Consider the following 17516-nt stretch of genomic DNA (forward strand, 5'->3'; position numbering starts at 1 on the left):
CTACTGCCTGATGTTGCAAGTTTGAATACATTTTGTGTCTGCAGGAGGCATTCAATGTTGCATTAGACTTGCTAAGGTTGTCAGTTTGAATAAGTGAATAAATGTAAATCAAGCTGCTGGATGATTCAGTAAAGACAATGACATTATATATTTTAAAACTGTACTCTCTGGCTGCCGTTGATCTTTCTAAGCGTGGATCCACATTGATCCCGTGTGGTTGGAGTGTCCCAAGGCAGAAAATGAGCCACCGGAGGCCTGGAGGAAGAATACCTCATCTTCCATCTTGGGACCCTCCAACCACTCAGGATCAATGTGGATTTCACCAGTTTCCTCATTTCCCCTCCCCCCACCTTACCCCAGTCCCAACCTTCCAACTCGGCACTGCCCTCTCGAACTGTCCTACCTGTCCATCTTCCTTTCCATCTATTCGGTCCACCTTTCTCTCCGACCTATCACCTTCACCCCCACCTTCATCTACATATAGCATTCCCAGCTACCTTCCCCCCAGTCCCCATGCCCCTCCCATTTATCTCTCAGCCCCCTTGGGCTGCCCCCTCATTCCTGATGAAGGGCTTATGCTCAAAACGTTGACACTCCTGCTCCTCAGATGCTGCCTGACCATCTGTGCTTTTCCAGCTCTGATTCCAGACAGCAGTGTGTTGCACTCTCCCGATGCCCTCCAAAGCACAAATAATGAAGTTAGAAGAGTCAAATGATGAACACACAAGAGTCCATGAGCGAGCCTGGGGAATAACACAGTCGCACCCACCCCCTCAGTGTTTAAGCTCTATTTAACAACTGGCAATTTGCAGACCCTTTTGAATGAGGGGCAGCAGAGATTGTAATAGTCTCTCACGAGGAAGCAGCAGCAGGGAAAGCTTGTTTGGGGAATAGCAGAGGGGCAACTGTGAGAGGAAGTGAAATGCTAAACAAAGATGCTGGACACTGCATGGGGATTCCGTGAACTATTCTTTATTGGGGTGGTCCAGAGCTCCTGCTATTTCCTTTATATTTGATTCAATTTTTGCTCTTATTTCTGTGCATAGCCTCATAATTATCTTGTATTGCTTTCTTCAGATCCCTGTACTGTGCTTTTATTATGAACCCATTCTGCTGTCCGGAACCCTTTTGTTCCTGGAGATTCCTTTGGGAAACAGCACCCTGAAACAAGGGAATTGCCAGTTCCTTGTAGTGAAAGAAAGAAAGCAAGGTGATTCCTGTTTTACCCACCTCCCTTCCCCATTCTCTTTCTAAACTGCTGCCTCTTGAGTCGGCGAGACCCTGCCAGTGACCACTGGTTGAATGGCAGTGAGTTGCAAAACAAGGGCACGGGGAGGGTGAAAGAAAGGAGGGCAGATCAAAGGCCAGTTTCTGTTTTCAACTTTGAAGAGCTGCAACTTTCCCATAGGCTTGCATTGTCCGGCACCCTGCAGTTTTCTCTTCAGAGTCCTTGCTCCAAGAGGTGAACAAGCAGGTCATTGTTCTCCCTCATTCTACAGCAGTGCTGGATCCCAGTTCTGTTAGGCCCTGCATTCTTCCACTCTGCTGAACAATGCAGAAAGCTGGGTTTCATTCATCACTGTTTTGACAGGGCTCAGCCGAGTCACACGCTAGCCACCCTCTCTCATTTTAATTTTTTCCGGTAGGCCCCTTACTCCTTTCAGCTCAGCTTCAGACAGGCTTATGTTGATAGTCGGTGTGTTAGCCGAGGGCTAGAGCTCTTGTAACTATTCAGGATCCACTTTAGAGGAGAACTGGGCTCAATTAATGGTGGAGATCACAGATGGAGCCTCAATTAGAGACGCGGAGACTTTTTTTTTGATTTTGATTTGATTTATTAATGTCACATGTACCTAGGTGCAGTGAAAAGTTTAGTTTTGCATGCAGTACAGGCAGGTCATACCAAGTGCATGAGGGTAACATAACAGAGTGAGGAATACAATGTTACATCTGCAGGGAAGGTGCACAGAGAGTGAGACCAACATTAAATTTCAAATTTGAGGTCCATTCAGACATCTAACAACAGCGGGGACGAAGCTGTTCTTCAGTGTGGCTAATGGAATATTATCCTTTTTAACTCAAGGATTATAATGGAAACGGAGAGACGATTTGTTACAGTTATCCTTAGCTGCATCACATTTGGAGTTTTTGAAACCATGCAGTTCTGAGCACTGCACCTTGGATAGAACAGAGAACGTGTGCAGCAGAAGGAAACTGACTCAAAGTGTTAGATTAACAGAGGTATTCCATAATTTTGCACCTTTCCTATTTCCTGCAATTCAGTTCAGGATTAGTTTTGTTTTCGTTTTAAGGGTTTTGAAAGGAATTGCTCTAATCGAGGGAAAAGAGTTTTGCAAATATGTGGGGGTTGGGATGGAGATGGGTCTACGACAATGGGGCATTACATTTCAATCAAAGTCAGGCCATTTGGGAAAGGTAGCTCTTCAAGCAGAGTGTTAGAAATGTGAAACAGTCTCTTATTAAATAAAAAGCAGCATGTATTAGCTGTATTAATATTTTCTGGTCTGAGATGGGCAATGTTTGGTTCAGCAGGACGTGAAGGGAAACAGCACAATGGGTGATTGGAGTGGGCATACAGAACTACAATTTTACTGAATGCCAGAACGGCTTCTTCCTCTGCCTAAATTCCTAAGAGCTGCGAGCAGAAGTCTCCATGAGCTGTTCTCACAAGCAAGTTTTGTGCTTCGGAGTATGGCCATAAACCTGAGCTCTTGGGATAGCTCTGAGAATAAGACAGGAATAGTAAAAGGTCCAGGCAATTGAACAATTAGAGCGATAAATCCTAATCCACGTGATTCACTTTTCAGTTCTACAGTTGATTAAAATTGTTTGTTACGTAGTGTTGACTTCGAGCCAGTTTTAAAACAAAAGGACTTGCATTTATGTAGCACCTTTAATACAAAGCACCTCACAGTAATGTCATTAAACAAAATTTGACACTGAGTCACATCAGAAAACATTGGGATGGATAATCAAATACTTAACCAAAGATAGAGGTTTTAAGGAGCATCTTCAAGGAGAGATGTTCAGTGGGGAGGTTTCAGTTTGGGAAAGAAATTCCAGAGACTAAGGCCAGCTGCCAGTAGTGATGTGATTGAAACCAGGGCATGTACAAGAGGCCAGAATTTTAGCACCACAGAGAAGATGTAGATCTCAGGAGCTGGAGGAAGTTACAAGGGTAGGAAAGGCCAGTGAAGAACTTGCACTCAAAGATAAGGTATGTACAGATGAGTAACCAATGTAAGCCAGTGGGCACATGAGATATGGGTGAATAGATCTGATGTGACAAGGGTACCGGCTGCAGAGTGTTTTATGAGTTAAGTTTATACAAAGAGTAAAGTGGGAGTCTCTCAAGGGGAGCATTAGAATAGACAAGTTGAGAGTTACCAACAATATGGATGAGGGTTGTTGCAGATGGACAGAGGCTAGACTTACTAGTGCTTAATGGCTTTTAGCCATTGTCATCATATACATTTTTGACTCATTTGCCAGAAACTGTTATTCTTCACAAGATGCTCTTGTGGAACAAGAGTTACTAGCATGAGGATGTTGGCATTTTATACTCAGGGTGTATAACCTGCCAAATATTATCTGCCTGTGTTTTACAAAACAGGAAATGATTACCCACCGTTATATTTGCTAATTGTTTAACTAGAACCTTCATTAGGTTCTGAGGAACATCATACATTAGTGATATTCCCCATTGTACAAGGTGTCAACCATGATTCTGTGGGCCACATGCTCACCTCTGAGTTACCAGGTTGAGTTTCAAGCCACATCCCACAGGCTTCAGCACAGAATACAGGATGGCACTACAGCATGGTACTGAGGAGTAGTCTACTGACTAGGACACACTTTGGTATATCCTCTGTCATGTTGCTAAAGTAATACAGGAAGCGGCTCAGCCAACTTGCATGATTCCTGAAGCAGCAATGTGATTGTGAAGGGAACCTTTTTTTAAAAAAATGTTGAGATGTTAGTTGCAGGATAAGTATTGTCCACGACACTGGAGACAAGTTTCCCTTAAGATAGCCCTGTGCAATATTGCATTTCCATCTTAGATCAGTTACAGCTTCAGATTAACCTCCCATCTGAAATATAGCACTCCCACAATATACCACTGAGTGACAGAGAAGATTTTGTGCTCAGTTCTGGAGTGGGACTGAAGCTCAGAACCTCCTACGTCAAAAACATGCAAATTTAAGAGTTCAGAGGGGGCAGAGGCCATTTGATTCCCTCTGGGTAAAAACAATGACTGCAGATGCTGGAAACCAGATTCTGGATTAGTGGTGCTGGAAGAGCACAGTAGTTCAGGCAGAAGCTACTTGGACGCTGCCTGAACTGCTGTGCTCTTCCAGCACCACTAATCCAGAATTTGATCCCTCTAGCCTGTTCCTTTGTTAGTCGAGAAGCTATCTCCCTCTGCTCAGAGAATACTGAGCAGTACCCCACCTCCACTGCCCCCTGGGAAGAGAGCTCCAAAGACTGATGACTCCAGAGGAAGTTTCCACTTCATTCCCTGATTAGACTCCTCTTGTTTTTAACCTGAGTCTCTTAAGCTGAGTGAGTGCACCTGAATGAACTATGGCTGACACCACACCTTAGTGGGGACGAGGACATAGGAAGAAACTTCAGGAGTTTTCTTAGAGTGCCTAAGAAGAGACTATGGCAGAAAAGTTAGTAACCAGAGGATACAGATTTACGGCAATGAGCAAAAAGTTAGTAAAAGGAGTTGGGATGTCATGTTGCAGATGTACATGACATTGATTAGGTCACTTTTGGAATACTGTGTTCAATTCTGGTCACCTTACTGTAAGAAAGATGTTGTGAAACTTGAAACGGTACAGAAAAGATTTAAGGATGTTGCTGGAGTTGGAGGTTTTGAGCTATAGGCAGACCCTGGGGCTGTTTTCCCTGGAACATCGGAGGTCAAAAGGTGACCTTATAGAGATTTATAAAATCATGAGGGGCATGGAGAGGGTGAATTGCTATTTTCTGAGGATAGGGGAAACTACAGGGCTCAGGTTTCAGGTGGGATGGGAAAGATTTAAACAGACCTAAGGGGCAACGTTTTCACTCAGGGGCAGAGGGTGGAATGAGCTGCCAGAGGAAGTGGTGGAGGCTGGTACAATTACGACATTTAAAAGGCTTCTGGATGGGTATATGGGTTTAAAGGGATAGAGGGCCAAATGCTGTCAATTGGGACTGGATTAATTTAGGATAGCTGGTCGGCATAGAAGCGTTGGACCAAAGGGTCTGTTTCCACCTCAATGGCTCTATGACCATGACTCTATCAGAGGTGAAATGAGGAGATATTTCTTTCGACAGTAAATAATGAGCTGGAATGCGTGAAAGGACAAGGAGTTTGAAAAGTTCACTGCTGCAGGAAAGAATAAATGAAAGGGATTACATGGATACCGCTTTTAAACAGCCAGGGTGGGTACAATGTGCTGTGTCATTCTAGGATTTGATGAATGGGTCTTGCTTTAAGGAAAGAATTAATTTCTACAGGCTCCATTATTGCGTGAACCTGAATTGATATATCACAGGCAATGTACAGAGAGATGCTGATGAAAAATGTTCAGATGATATTTGGCCTTGTGAAAAAATACAGAGAGATGCTAGTGGGACCTCTCGTGGTGCAGTGGTGGTGTCCCTCCTCCTGGACCCGGGTTCAAGTCCCGCCTGCTCCAGAGCTGTGTAATTACAGCTCTGAATAGGTTGATTAGAAAACATCTAAAGGGAGACATTGTGCTGAGAACTTACTGCAGTGAGCCTGCGGTCAGATTTCCCCATTTCTCTCGCCCCAATATGAAGGGAACTGGGGAATATTGCTGGCCTTGTCCTTGTCCATAGCAGCTGTGATCTATCAGCACAGAACACACACAGTCATCCTTCAGGCACTACACTCACACACACAGAGCACATTAACGAGACAGCTCACATCAAGTAGGGATTAGACACAAAATGAGCCACTTGTCCATAGTTTGGCAGGGGAGGGGGGGAGAGAGAGAGAGAGAGAGAGAGAGAGAGAGAGAGAGAGAGAGAGAGAGAGAGAGAGAGAGGGGGGGGGGAGAGAGAGTGGGGCATGGTGGGGGGGGGGGGGGGGAGAAGAGAGAGGGTGTGTGTGTGTGTGAGAGAGAGAGAGAGAGAGTGTGAGTGAGTGTGTGTGTGTATATTTCTTGGGGAGGGTGGGAAGAAGCAAGGTTATAGTACATTAAACATATTAAACAGTACAAGCAAAATACCCCAAAGGCTGGCAGCAGCCAACGAGATACACACAGGAAGGGACGCATTGCAAAATGATGTTAATTTAAAGCAGGTCTGTAAAACAGCGAGTGTATATTTAAGGCGACCTACCCAAGTATTCATGTCATACAGAGAGTTGGCAATATGAATTGCTCCTTCTGCCCTTTACTGAAAGACTGTTGAGCTACTGGCAATACAAATTGAGATTGTTAAATCCCTTGCTGTGACCTTTACTGGCTTTTCAGAGTTCAGTTCAACTTAACTGTATCTGGGACTCTGACTTTTTGCTGTCAAGTTGGGCTGGTCCTTTATGATCTCAGGCTCTGAAAGTCAATAAACTACAGCTCTGTTTTCTGATTCCTATCTTTGAGGTCATGGCTCCACATCTGCTGGGTGCGGTTTCAAGAGTCCTGGCAATTTCCCTGATCTGCAGCAGCACTGAGGTGGTGAGTGATAGCAGGTTGTTCAACAGGGACCATGACAGCTGCCACTCATGTGATCATGAGGAACAGGAGCAGGAGTAGGCCATTTGGCCTGATGACCCGCTGAGGGAAGAAATTTCAATCAAACTACCACCTTAGGTGGGAGAGATCTCTTATTTTTAAACAGTGTCTCCACGTTTTGATTCTCCCACAAGGAGAATGAATTCTCTCAGTACCAACTTTGTCAATCTTACATCAAGATCTTAGATGTTTCAATAAGAGCACTTTTAATCCTTCAAAAGGCCAATGAGTATGGGCCCAACCTGCTCAACCATTCCTCATACGACAGAAATAGTGCAATAAACATCTCCAATCTGCCTCTAATGCACTATATCACTGCTCAAAAAGTAGACCAGATATATCTACAGTATTCCAGGGTGTGGTCTCCCTATATCTTGTATACCTTATCAAGATTTCACTCTTTTTACACACAATTCCCCTTATAGTAAAGGCCAACATTCCATATGCATACCTAGTCACTTGATGTACCTGTATGCCCAGTTGTGATTAACATCCTAGAACATCAGATCCTTTTGCAATGCAGTACTCTGCAGATACCCCCTCCATTTAAAGAATATTCGGCTTTCTATTCACGCTGACACAGGGAACAACTTCACCTTCCCTTGCATTATATTCCATCTGCCAAATTCTTGACTGCTCACTTAGCCTATCTACATTCCTCTGCAGATCCTAAATCCTCATCACAACTTGCTCTTTGTCCAAATCATTACTGTAGATTTTAATAGGTTGAGGTTCCAGCACTGATCCTTGTCTATTTTTATAGAAAATGACTCTCAATTATCCCAACTGTCTTTTTTTCCTGTTAGTTAGCCAATCCCTTATACATGGTGATATGTCACCTCAAACATCATTAGCTCTTTCATGTAATCTCTTTTGCGGCATGTTACTGAATACCTAACGCAAATCCAATAAACTCTATCTATTAATTTCCCTTTATCTAGCCAATCAAATGAATTCTATTTTTTGTTTGCTATTCTGTATTTTTGATTATGGACTAAAATGGGAAAAGAACGGTTTTAAAAACGAAGGAATGTTGAAGGATTGCTGCATTTCTAAAAAGTAAGTAACCAGACACATACATAGCAAAGCAACCAAAGAAAGCCTGGTTTGCAGACGAACTGAAGCCAAGGAACGTGTAGGATTGGAGCTTTGGATAACAAACAATAATTGATTGGTCTGCGGATTAGTGAACAGATATTGATGACAAAAACCTTATGACTGACAACAACTATATGATCATCTCCCAGGTGGCAGAACAGTTTGAGAATGTTTTAGGCAGAAACCTCAGGACAGGAAGAAGCTGTTTTTGCTTGGCAATAATAAGGACATCAAGCTGAAGATAAAACAGTTTATTTCCCCTTTCCAGTCACTGTAGACTGTGAATTTTAATTGAGAAGTCAAAGGCCTTTCTAAATGTGAACCAGTCACCCTGTGCCCCCTAGGAACAATTGAAAGTAACTGGAGAAGGAAGATCAAAAGCAGCATTGTGATCAGCACAAGAATCATCTCAGTAATTCCTGAGAACAGGAAGTCCTGGATTGCTTTCCCAATCTTTCCCTCCACTCGTAATACCCTTTTCTTTTCTGATTGGCTGTATGTGTGTGAAGGGGTGGACTTTATAATGGGGTTAAAGTTTTCATTAGTAGTTACATGCTGATGGTTCGTAATTGTTCACTTGTAGCTCGAGTTTATTTATTTTTAATCAATAGTCATAAGATCACAGAGCTGTACAGCATGGAAATAGACCCTTTGGTCCAACTCATCCATGCCGACCAGATATTGTAAATAAATCTAGTCCCATTCGCTATTGTTTGGTACATATCCCTCTAATCCCTTCCTATTCATATGTCCATCCAGATGCTTTTAAAATGCTGTAATTGTACCAGCCTCCACCACTTCCTCTGGCAGCTCATTCCATACACACACCACCCTCTGTGTGAATAAGTTGCCCCTCAGATCCCTTTTAAATCTTTCCCCTAAACCTATGCCATCTAGTTTTGGACTCCCACCTCAGGTAAAAGATCTTGGCTTTTCACCCTATCCATGTCCCTCATGATTTTATAAACCTCTATAAGATCAACCCACTGCCTCCAACAATCCAGGGAAAACAGCCCCAACCTATTCAGCCTTCCCCTATAGCTCAAATCCTCCAACTTCTTGTAAATCTTTTTTTGAACCCTTTCAAGTTTCACAACATACTTCCTATAATAGGAAGACCAGAATTGAACGCAGTATCCAATATGGCCTAACCAACGTCCTGTACAAATGAAACATGACTTCCCAACTCCTCAATTCAATGCACTGACCAATGAAGGCAAGCATACCAAACGCCATCTTCACTATCCTTTCTACTTGAGACTCCACTTTCAAGGAACTGTGATCCTACACACCAAGGTTTCTTTATTCAGCAACACTCCACAGGACCTTACCATTAGGTGTATCAGTCCTGCCCTGGATTGCCTCTAAATGCAGCACCTCACATTTATCTAAATTAAACTCCATCTGCCACTCCTCGGCCCATTGACCCATCTGATCAAGGTCCCGTTATACTCTGAGGTAACTTTCTTCAGTGTCTACAACATCTCCAATTTTAGTGTCATCTGCAAACTAACCTCACCATACCTGCTATATTCACATCCAAATCATTTATATAAATGATGTCATTATTGTTAAGTACAGAAATTAGGTCTGTGCTTTCTGTCAATCTGAGTCTGAAAGTCTAGTAAAGTGGGGAATTCTGCACACTTTGCAAAAATATTTTACTTTTGTGGTAACTCTGGAATTAGCAGGGCTTGATCTCCAGAACATTACTGGACGGAGGTGTAACAATTTTGACAAATGTAATTTCCCTTGCACAAAACCTTGCAGTCTCTGTCTGATTGCATTTTAATTTTCTAAGCATCCTGGTACCACCTTTTTAATTATAGATTCATGCATTTTCCCAATGACAGATGGTAAGCTAACAAGTTTATAACTTGCTGCTTGCTATCACCCTCCTTGCTTCAATATTTAGGTTACACATCTGGATTTCACATCTGCTGGTACCTTTCCAGAATCTACAGAAGTTTGGAAGATTATAATCAATGCATCAATTATCTCTGTAGCAGCCTCTATGAAGACCCTTGGATGCAGGTATCAGGTTCAGGAGACTTGAGAGCCCTCAGTCCCATCAATTTTCCTACTATTTTTTATCTAGCGATCATAATGCCTTTAAGTTCCTTTCCTCCTTTTGCCCGTTATGGTTATACTATTCTTTGGATACTTTTTATGCCTTCTCCTGTGTAGAGGAGATTAAAAAAAAACTTGTTCATAGTCTGCCACTAAATTGTTTCTTATTATTAATTCCCCAGTCTCAATCTCTGAGGGATCAATACCCATTGTCCCCTGTAGAAAGCATTACTGCCCATTTTCATAAACTGCTAGCTTTTTCTCGTACTCTAATTTCTCCTTTCTTTAAAAGTCATCCTTTGCTGGCTAAAAATGTCTGCCCTATCATTAATCTCTTCCTTCAATTTGACACAATCTTTAACTTCCTTTGTTAGTAATAGATGTTGCATCCTTCTTGTAAAGTCATTCCTCAAAATGGAATATTTCATTTTGAAGAGCTGTGCAATAACTCCTGAAATGTCTGCTATCTTATCTTTTAAGATAGTTTTCCATTCCACTTTAGTCACCTGGTTTCATATCTTTGTAATGACCTTTATTTTAGTTTAAGGCACATTCAGACCCAGTCATCTCACCCTCAGACTAATAATGAAATTCTACCATATTGCGACGAATTCCACCTCCAGGATCCTTTACAATTAGGTCATTAATTAGGCTGGTACAACTGCACACTGCTGGGTCAAATTTAGCCTTAAACTGTTCCCTGGTTGCCTCCAGAACTTATTGCTTGAAGAAACTCTTTCAAATGCAGTCCATGAATTTATTGTCAAAGCTACCTTTGCCAATTTGAACTGCCCATCTTTTACAAAAGCTAAACTCACTCGTGATAATTGCAGTACCTTTCTTAAAAGGCCTCATTACTTTCTCAATTACAGCTTGTCCAACAATGATATGCAGGGCTTCTCATACCAACAAAGTTTTAGGGTAGCAGGCAGTAATGACAGCTCTGGAGCTTGGATTGATTTCCAACAGTTGTGAGGCCCCTTTAAATTCTCATTATTGTTGTTTTTAAGCATGTCCCTAGTGGATTGTCCTCATGAGGCCTGATTCCTGCTGCAAAAGAATCCTGTGAATAGATTGATGCTTAAGACTGAAACCTCCCCTCCACTGGTCTTTATTTAACAGAATTGTAACACTGAATGTTTTCTCTGGGGGCACACTAAGTGAGGTATTAATATGGGCTTGCACCAGGGAAAGGTTTGGGAAGTGCTCATACAGCAGCTGTTCCTTCCATTGCTATTTTCTCAGCCCACCCATGTCTTACTGCTGTACTGATTTCATCCTTTATTAACAGAGCTACCCCACCTCCTTTTCCTTTTCCTCTGCTCTTTGAAATGTCAAATATCCTGGAGTATTCAGTCTCCAGTTGTGGTCACTTTACAACCGCATCATTTTTTTTTAACAGATGGCTTCATCCTGGTCGGATGATCTGTATTAATTGAAGCTTATATAATTCTTGAGGATATCTTTCACTAAGTTATTTAACTCGTTTAAATGATTGTCTTAAGTTGAGAAGTTATCTTGGATTGAGTTGCAGGATCCCTGCATGGTGAGGGATTCTTTAACGATGTTGGATTTGTTAAAACCTACAACATACCTACTATTTATTTCAGTTTGTGTTACCTATTTTGTTACAAGTAATTTTTGCATTAGATAAAGAACCTTTAATTCGATCTTTTTCCTGCTTTTCCCTACACTGAATGTATTTGATAGTCTACACATATTTGTAAGCTCTATCCTTTCCTATCACACTTTGATTACCAAGCCCAGTACTACGACCTCGTACTACTGCCTGGTCACTTCTTGTTAACTTTCCAAAGCTCCCTAGGCATGAGCCACTATGCCCCAGCTAAATAGTTCAAAGCCCTCTCTACTACTTTATTTCCTTGATTTGTCAGTACACTGACCCCAGTGTGGTTCCGGTGATGTACATCCCAACCAGGGACTGTTACATCAGGGTCCAATGCTCTACAATGTGCTCAGGTTGGAATGGGCTGCTGAGCTTGGGTTGGAACGGCTGTCTTTGACATTGGGTTGGAGCAGCTGTGTCTGGGTGGGGAAGTGGCCACTGTACACAGAGATTACACCATTTGTGGTTGAGGTTCTGCTTTTTTATTTTAGCCTCTGGCTGCTCATAATCATTGGCAGGAACATTTCCTTTGTCCTATACATACCCACACAAACCACAACAAATGATACTTTATCTTCCAAATTATATATCTCTACAGGCCTGAGGAGACATTCTTAATCCAAGAATGGGGCAGGCAACGGGTCTTTGGGACTCAAGCTCTTGACTGCAGAGAATCATTCCCACCCCACTAAATGGATTTCCCCCATGTTACAATGACAGGTTGGAACCCTTAAATATTGCAGGTGTGGGGTTTATAGACCTTAAATACAAAACGTGTATTTTTTTTAAAAGAGGACTGCTACAGAGATAAAATAACTGCAGTATAAATTCAGTGGCTTGCTGGCAAAAATTTTACATGGGAGTGATGGGATGTAACAATCAAAGGTTTCACAGAAACTTCTAACAGACTGGACAGTCATCTCTTGTGACTACAAAGAAAGTAAGGGGCTGACCACCACATGCTCAACTGCAGATTATATCCCAGTTTTGTTTATTCTTCAAAAGGAAAAACTCAAGGACGAGGGTTAAAAAGCTAGTTTTAACTCTACTGGAGAGCACTAGTGGGACTGAACATTCACATGTACCAGCCTGGATTTGATTGTTCGCAGACTGTGAAGGTCACAGTCGAAGGACTATCCGCTAGACATCCTGTGTTGCTGGTAAAGGGATTCTGTCACTCTGAGTGTTTGATGTCATCTAGCCTGCAGCCAGAACATTAGAAAACAGGGTAACACGAGGACACTTTCTCTCACCCTAAGTGCCGGAATCCAATTGTCAAAAGGAATCATAACTACAGTGTGTCAACCAATCTGTAAAGCTAAGGACTGTGAAACCAATTGCTCAACTACCAACATAAATGCTACCAGTAACCATCACTGAAACAGCCACTCTTTGTGAGCAACTGATCTGCATATCTTTTTTAAAAAACTATTATCTTTTTGGATTCACTTTACATTTCTAATTGGCATGCATATGTGTTAGTTTACTAATTCTTCTCATCTTTAGTAATTAATAAACTCACCCATTGTTAACTCCAGAAAGCCCACTTAAGTTTGACTCCTTTAAATCATAAGATCATTTAATTCTGGAAGAAAAGCACCCACTAGGGAAGGGATCTATTTTTAAATTATCTTTGTTGAAGCCAAAGGTGGTGTGGTATGGTGTAGTGCGTGTGTGCTTGTCTCGGAGTAATGACAAGGTGCCCTAATAATTTGTACTGCTCGTATCTTCTGCTCATACCACTTTAAACTGCTGCATCAGTTTAGACAGAACACAACTTTAAACTTATCAATCACCTACTCGTTCACCGAGTAACTCCAAGCTTTAGGTTTCAGTTCTCACTGTCTGCGGTTCTCTCACTTGGATCACACCCTATTTGTAAACGGCCAGAATACAACTTCTCACTCAATACATCAAATTCACATACCAAAATCCCACAGTGAAGAACTCAAATCTCACTGCACCTTTGAACAACTTACTTTGTGCATCTGCTCAACCTCAAACATTTAAACCATTTTGATTTCCAGTGAACTGTGTGTCAGCCATTGCTAGCTAGGGAACCAAATCTAGTTGGCTATCTCATTAACTAATCGTAGCTGCTTCTAGCAGTGAGCTGCAAAATATAACAGTAAATTGTAGTCTAACTTGCTGCAAACATTGGCTAGATTTTGGAATGAGATCAATGCTTAAAATTCCCTTACTTATCAAATTCCCAGAGCTAAGCACTTGGTTTCACTGCATACAGCCTGAGGCTGCCCTCTGGTACACTCCCTACTCAAACATAGATAGGGTCTGTCAGGAGTGATTAGAAGTGATCAAGAGTGCTCACCTCTGCCCAGTGTAGTGATGTGGAGGCCACTACAAATCAGCTCACTGAGCACAGAGCAAAAACAACAACCTTATGAACAAGAACGAGTCAAACACGATCATGCAAATACATGCACAATACCAAAGATGGTTTAATTGATAAAGGCATCTCTTAGAATATCCACTCAGAACATAAGGGGCACACATTGATGTCAAGTTTATGCCGAACTGGTCGATCTGAACCAGAGGCGCCTGGAGAATTTCTGAGATTGGCACCTTGGCTGCTGCGACTTATGGCCTCGATTCTCCACATAGTTTCATTTTATGGCACCTTGCTTATGGTAACTGGCTCAATGCCAGCACTGGGCAACAAAAGGCTCTCATACATGACCACTTTGGAAAAATATAGTCCAGTAACTCCAATTCAGGAACCATACCTCAGTAAGCTCTCTGTCCAAAAACTGCTAATTTCCTTCTTTCTTTAGTCTCTATGCACAACACACCCCACCACTGTCCCATCAAGATCTACTGGCTCAATCTGGGCCAGAAATTGAGGTTGCACTTTACTCTGTGAGCTACTGAAGGCCAGGAATGTTTTCCTGAAAGGTTAATTCCATTATAATAAAGCACATTCCTTAATCTATTCTCTTTGAATCTTAGTGTGTTAGTCTCTTAAGTTTCATGCATTTTTAAAATTACTTTGTGCTTTGTGAGATAAGACAGTTAGGATAGAATTAAAACTTTTTGTGAACCCTTTGCTACATAGGTTCCAGGGGAGGTTAGATACAGATTAAAGCTTCCGCTACACTTTCCCCATCAAACACTCCCAGGAAATAGACAGCATGGAGTTAAATATAGATTAAAAGCTCCCTCTACACTTTCTCCATCAAACACTCCCAGGACAGAGACAGCACACAGCTAGATCCAGAATAAAGTTTCCTCTAGACTGTCCTGATCAAACATTCCCAGGACAGGTACAGCACAGGGTTAGATACAGAGTAATGCTTCCTCTACGCTGTCCCCACCACACACTCCCAGAACAGGCATAGCACAGGGTTAGATACAGAGTGAAGTTTCCTCTACACTGTCCCAATTAAATACTCCCAGGACAGAGGCAGCACAGGGTTAGATAGAGAAGTAGAGCTCTCTTTAAATTGTTCCCATCAAATATTTCCTGAGCAGATACCGCTCAGGGTTAGAAACAGAGTAAAACTCCAGCAGCGCTGTTCTCCACCTGCCACTCCCAGTAGCCTCACCCTTCTGCTTTCAACATCCAGCTATGGCCTGCAAGTGTGTATGGTTTGAGGCTGGACCTTCAGACTGGGTAAGTTGGCATTCCCAGTTCTGTTCCCTGCCTGCCAAGTTGGCCACAACAAGCTATGTCACAGGGCGCTGTAGAGGTCAGCCTCAGAGTAACTTTCTTCACCCAGTGAAGGAAGAGCACCCTCTAGTGTACCAGTATGACCATTCTATTTTCTGAACTGCAACTCAAACAGATTAGCAGTTTGGAAACAATTAGTGCGGCCTCATGGATGTTTGTGGATCCACAAGAAACTGGGGATAAGAATGCTTTAGTTATTCATTTGAGAGATTCTCACAACAAGCAGAGAAAAGAAAAAAAAAATCTTTTCAATTGGGTTTGAGATCAGATTTCAGGAATGAAAAGATGCTGCTCTAAGCTAACAGGTCTCAAATTGACTCACCACCTTTACCATTTTAAAACAGGCACGTCAACCCAGCAAGTCACATCTTTCACTTTTCAATTTCAATGACTGAACACTTTTCCACTTTCTTGCTTCGTGGAATACTAGTTCATTACCATCTAAAATATCACACAGAGCTCAGTTGGCAGTTTCCCTGTCTTTAAGTCAGAGGGTCTTGGACTCAAGGCCTCGGCTAAAGACTTGAACTCAAAATCTAGGCTGACATTCAACTGTACATTGGTTGTGTTGTCAGAGCCCTCACCTTTCAGGTGAGATTTTATACTGAAGCCTCCACTTGCATGCTCAGATGGACTTTCCAGATTATTTCAAAATAAAGGAACAATGGAGTTCTGAAGACTCCATAACCATAACCAATCTCAATACAACAGAATATCTCTTTACCATCTCACTGCTGTTTGTGGAAGCTTGCTGCGTGCAAATTGCTACCTTTGCAACAGTAGCTGTTTGGGGTGTCTGAAGTCATGAATGTGCTATGTAAATGCAATTTCTTTCTTTCTGGCAATTGGGGAACGTGGTTGATTACTTCCACTCTTCTCAAGCGGTGAAGCCTTGACAGTTATGACCTCAATCAGGAGCATCAGTCTTGGAACACCGTGGCTTCTGCACCACACTCCATAATGCATTTACCTCCTCAGACACTGAATGATGCCACAGCTTTCAGAGCAATCTGTTCATTTGATAATGGTACTGTGAATACATCCACCAGTGGTCGTCTTTGGTCAGAACGTTTTGAGGGGAATTGTCACTGCTGCTCTAAGGCACTGAACAACTGAGTTTATAGATTTAAAAAATCACACAACACCAGGTTATAGTCCAACAGGTTTCTTCATCAGGTGGTTACCTGATGAAGGACCGTCGCTCCGAAAGCTAGTATGTTTCCAATTCAACCTGTTGGACTATAACCTGATGTTGTGTGATTTTTTAACTTTGTATACCCCAGTTCAACACCGGCATCTCTAAATCATGAGTTTATAGAAGATAAGGAACAGCTAACACTCCAAGTTTATAAAACAATATAGACTGACACCTAAAATAAGAACAAATCTCATAACTAAAAGGGGAAATCCCCAAGTAAAATACAACAAGAAGGATGAGAATTAACCAGACAATGAAAGTGATACTACATTGTGTGGTAGCAAGTGGCAAGGCAATTAATATGGAAGGTGCATTAACACGTCAATAAGAAACTGAGGTGATTTGAAATGCAACTTAATCAAACGTTGCTGCACCTGTACAGAATTTTATGGAAGTGTTTCTTCCTTTAGGTGCAAGTGACTTTTAACTGCGCTCTTAAGAAATCTAGCAAGCCACATGGTTGCAGCAGACACCCATCAGTTTGAGATGTGTTCAGTAAGTACTATGTTGCTTGTATTATGCATTTAAGATGGCTACTTGCAACGAATGCCTCATGACATATGTCACATGATATCAGGAAGGGAATTAATACAGTGTTGCATTTCCATTCAAACATCCCCTTTCTCATACATAAACAATAGCAGGTACTATCGTTTCTAGCAGCAAGTTATTCAAGTTATGCACAACACAAACAATTGTTCTCATGTTCGCTTGAGCAAAAATTGTTTGTTATTCTAGTTAGTCCCTCTCTGGTCACATATGGCATGCGGGTGGTTGCCAGCTTTTCCTCCAAAATCTGTTGGTTGCAATGGGGTGTTCTGTGGTTGTTTTGAAATCTTCTCAGTTGACTATGCTGATTTATATTGCTGCTTTAGTTACCTCTTTCCTTCAGTTTCCGTCTCTGTTTGTCAGTCAATGTAGACTGCAAAACATTGTAAATCTTCTCCGATGTGTTTAGAATTACCAGCCTGAGCTTTCGCCTTGCTTCTGCTGAGATAAGTGGTTTTAACTTCTTGTCTGATATGTGGAATTGCAAGTCTTTTATTCTTCCCACAGCACTGG

At 42.0% G+C, this 17516-nt stretch overlaps 1 protein-coding gene across 5 annotated transcripts in view; it reads right to left on the minus strand.

Moving 5' to 3' along the window:
• Positions 1 to 17516, minus strand: part of rad51b (RAD51 paralog B) — a 520835-nt gene that overhangs the window by 65155 nt on the left and 438164 nt on the right. The gene's annotated exons all lie outside the window — the stretch shown is intronic.

The sequence above is a fragment of the Chiloscyllium punctatum genome, chromosome 4 (genome assembly GCF_047496795.1).
Source record: "Chiloscyllium punctatum isolate Juve2018m chromosome 4, sChiPun1.3, whole genome shotgun sequence".
NCBI classification, from domain to species: domain Eukaryota; kingdom Metazoa; phylum Chordata; class Chondrichthyes; order Orectolobiformes; family Hemiscylliidae; genus Chiloscyllium; species Chiloscyllium punctatum.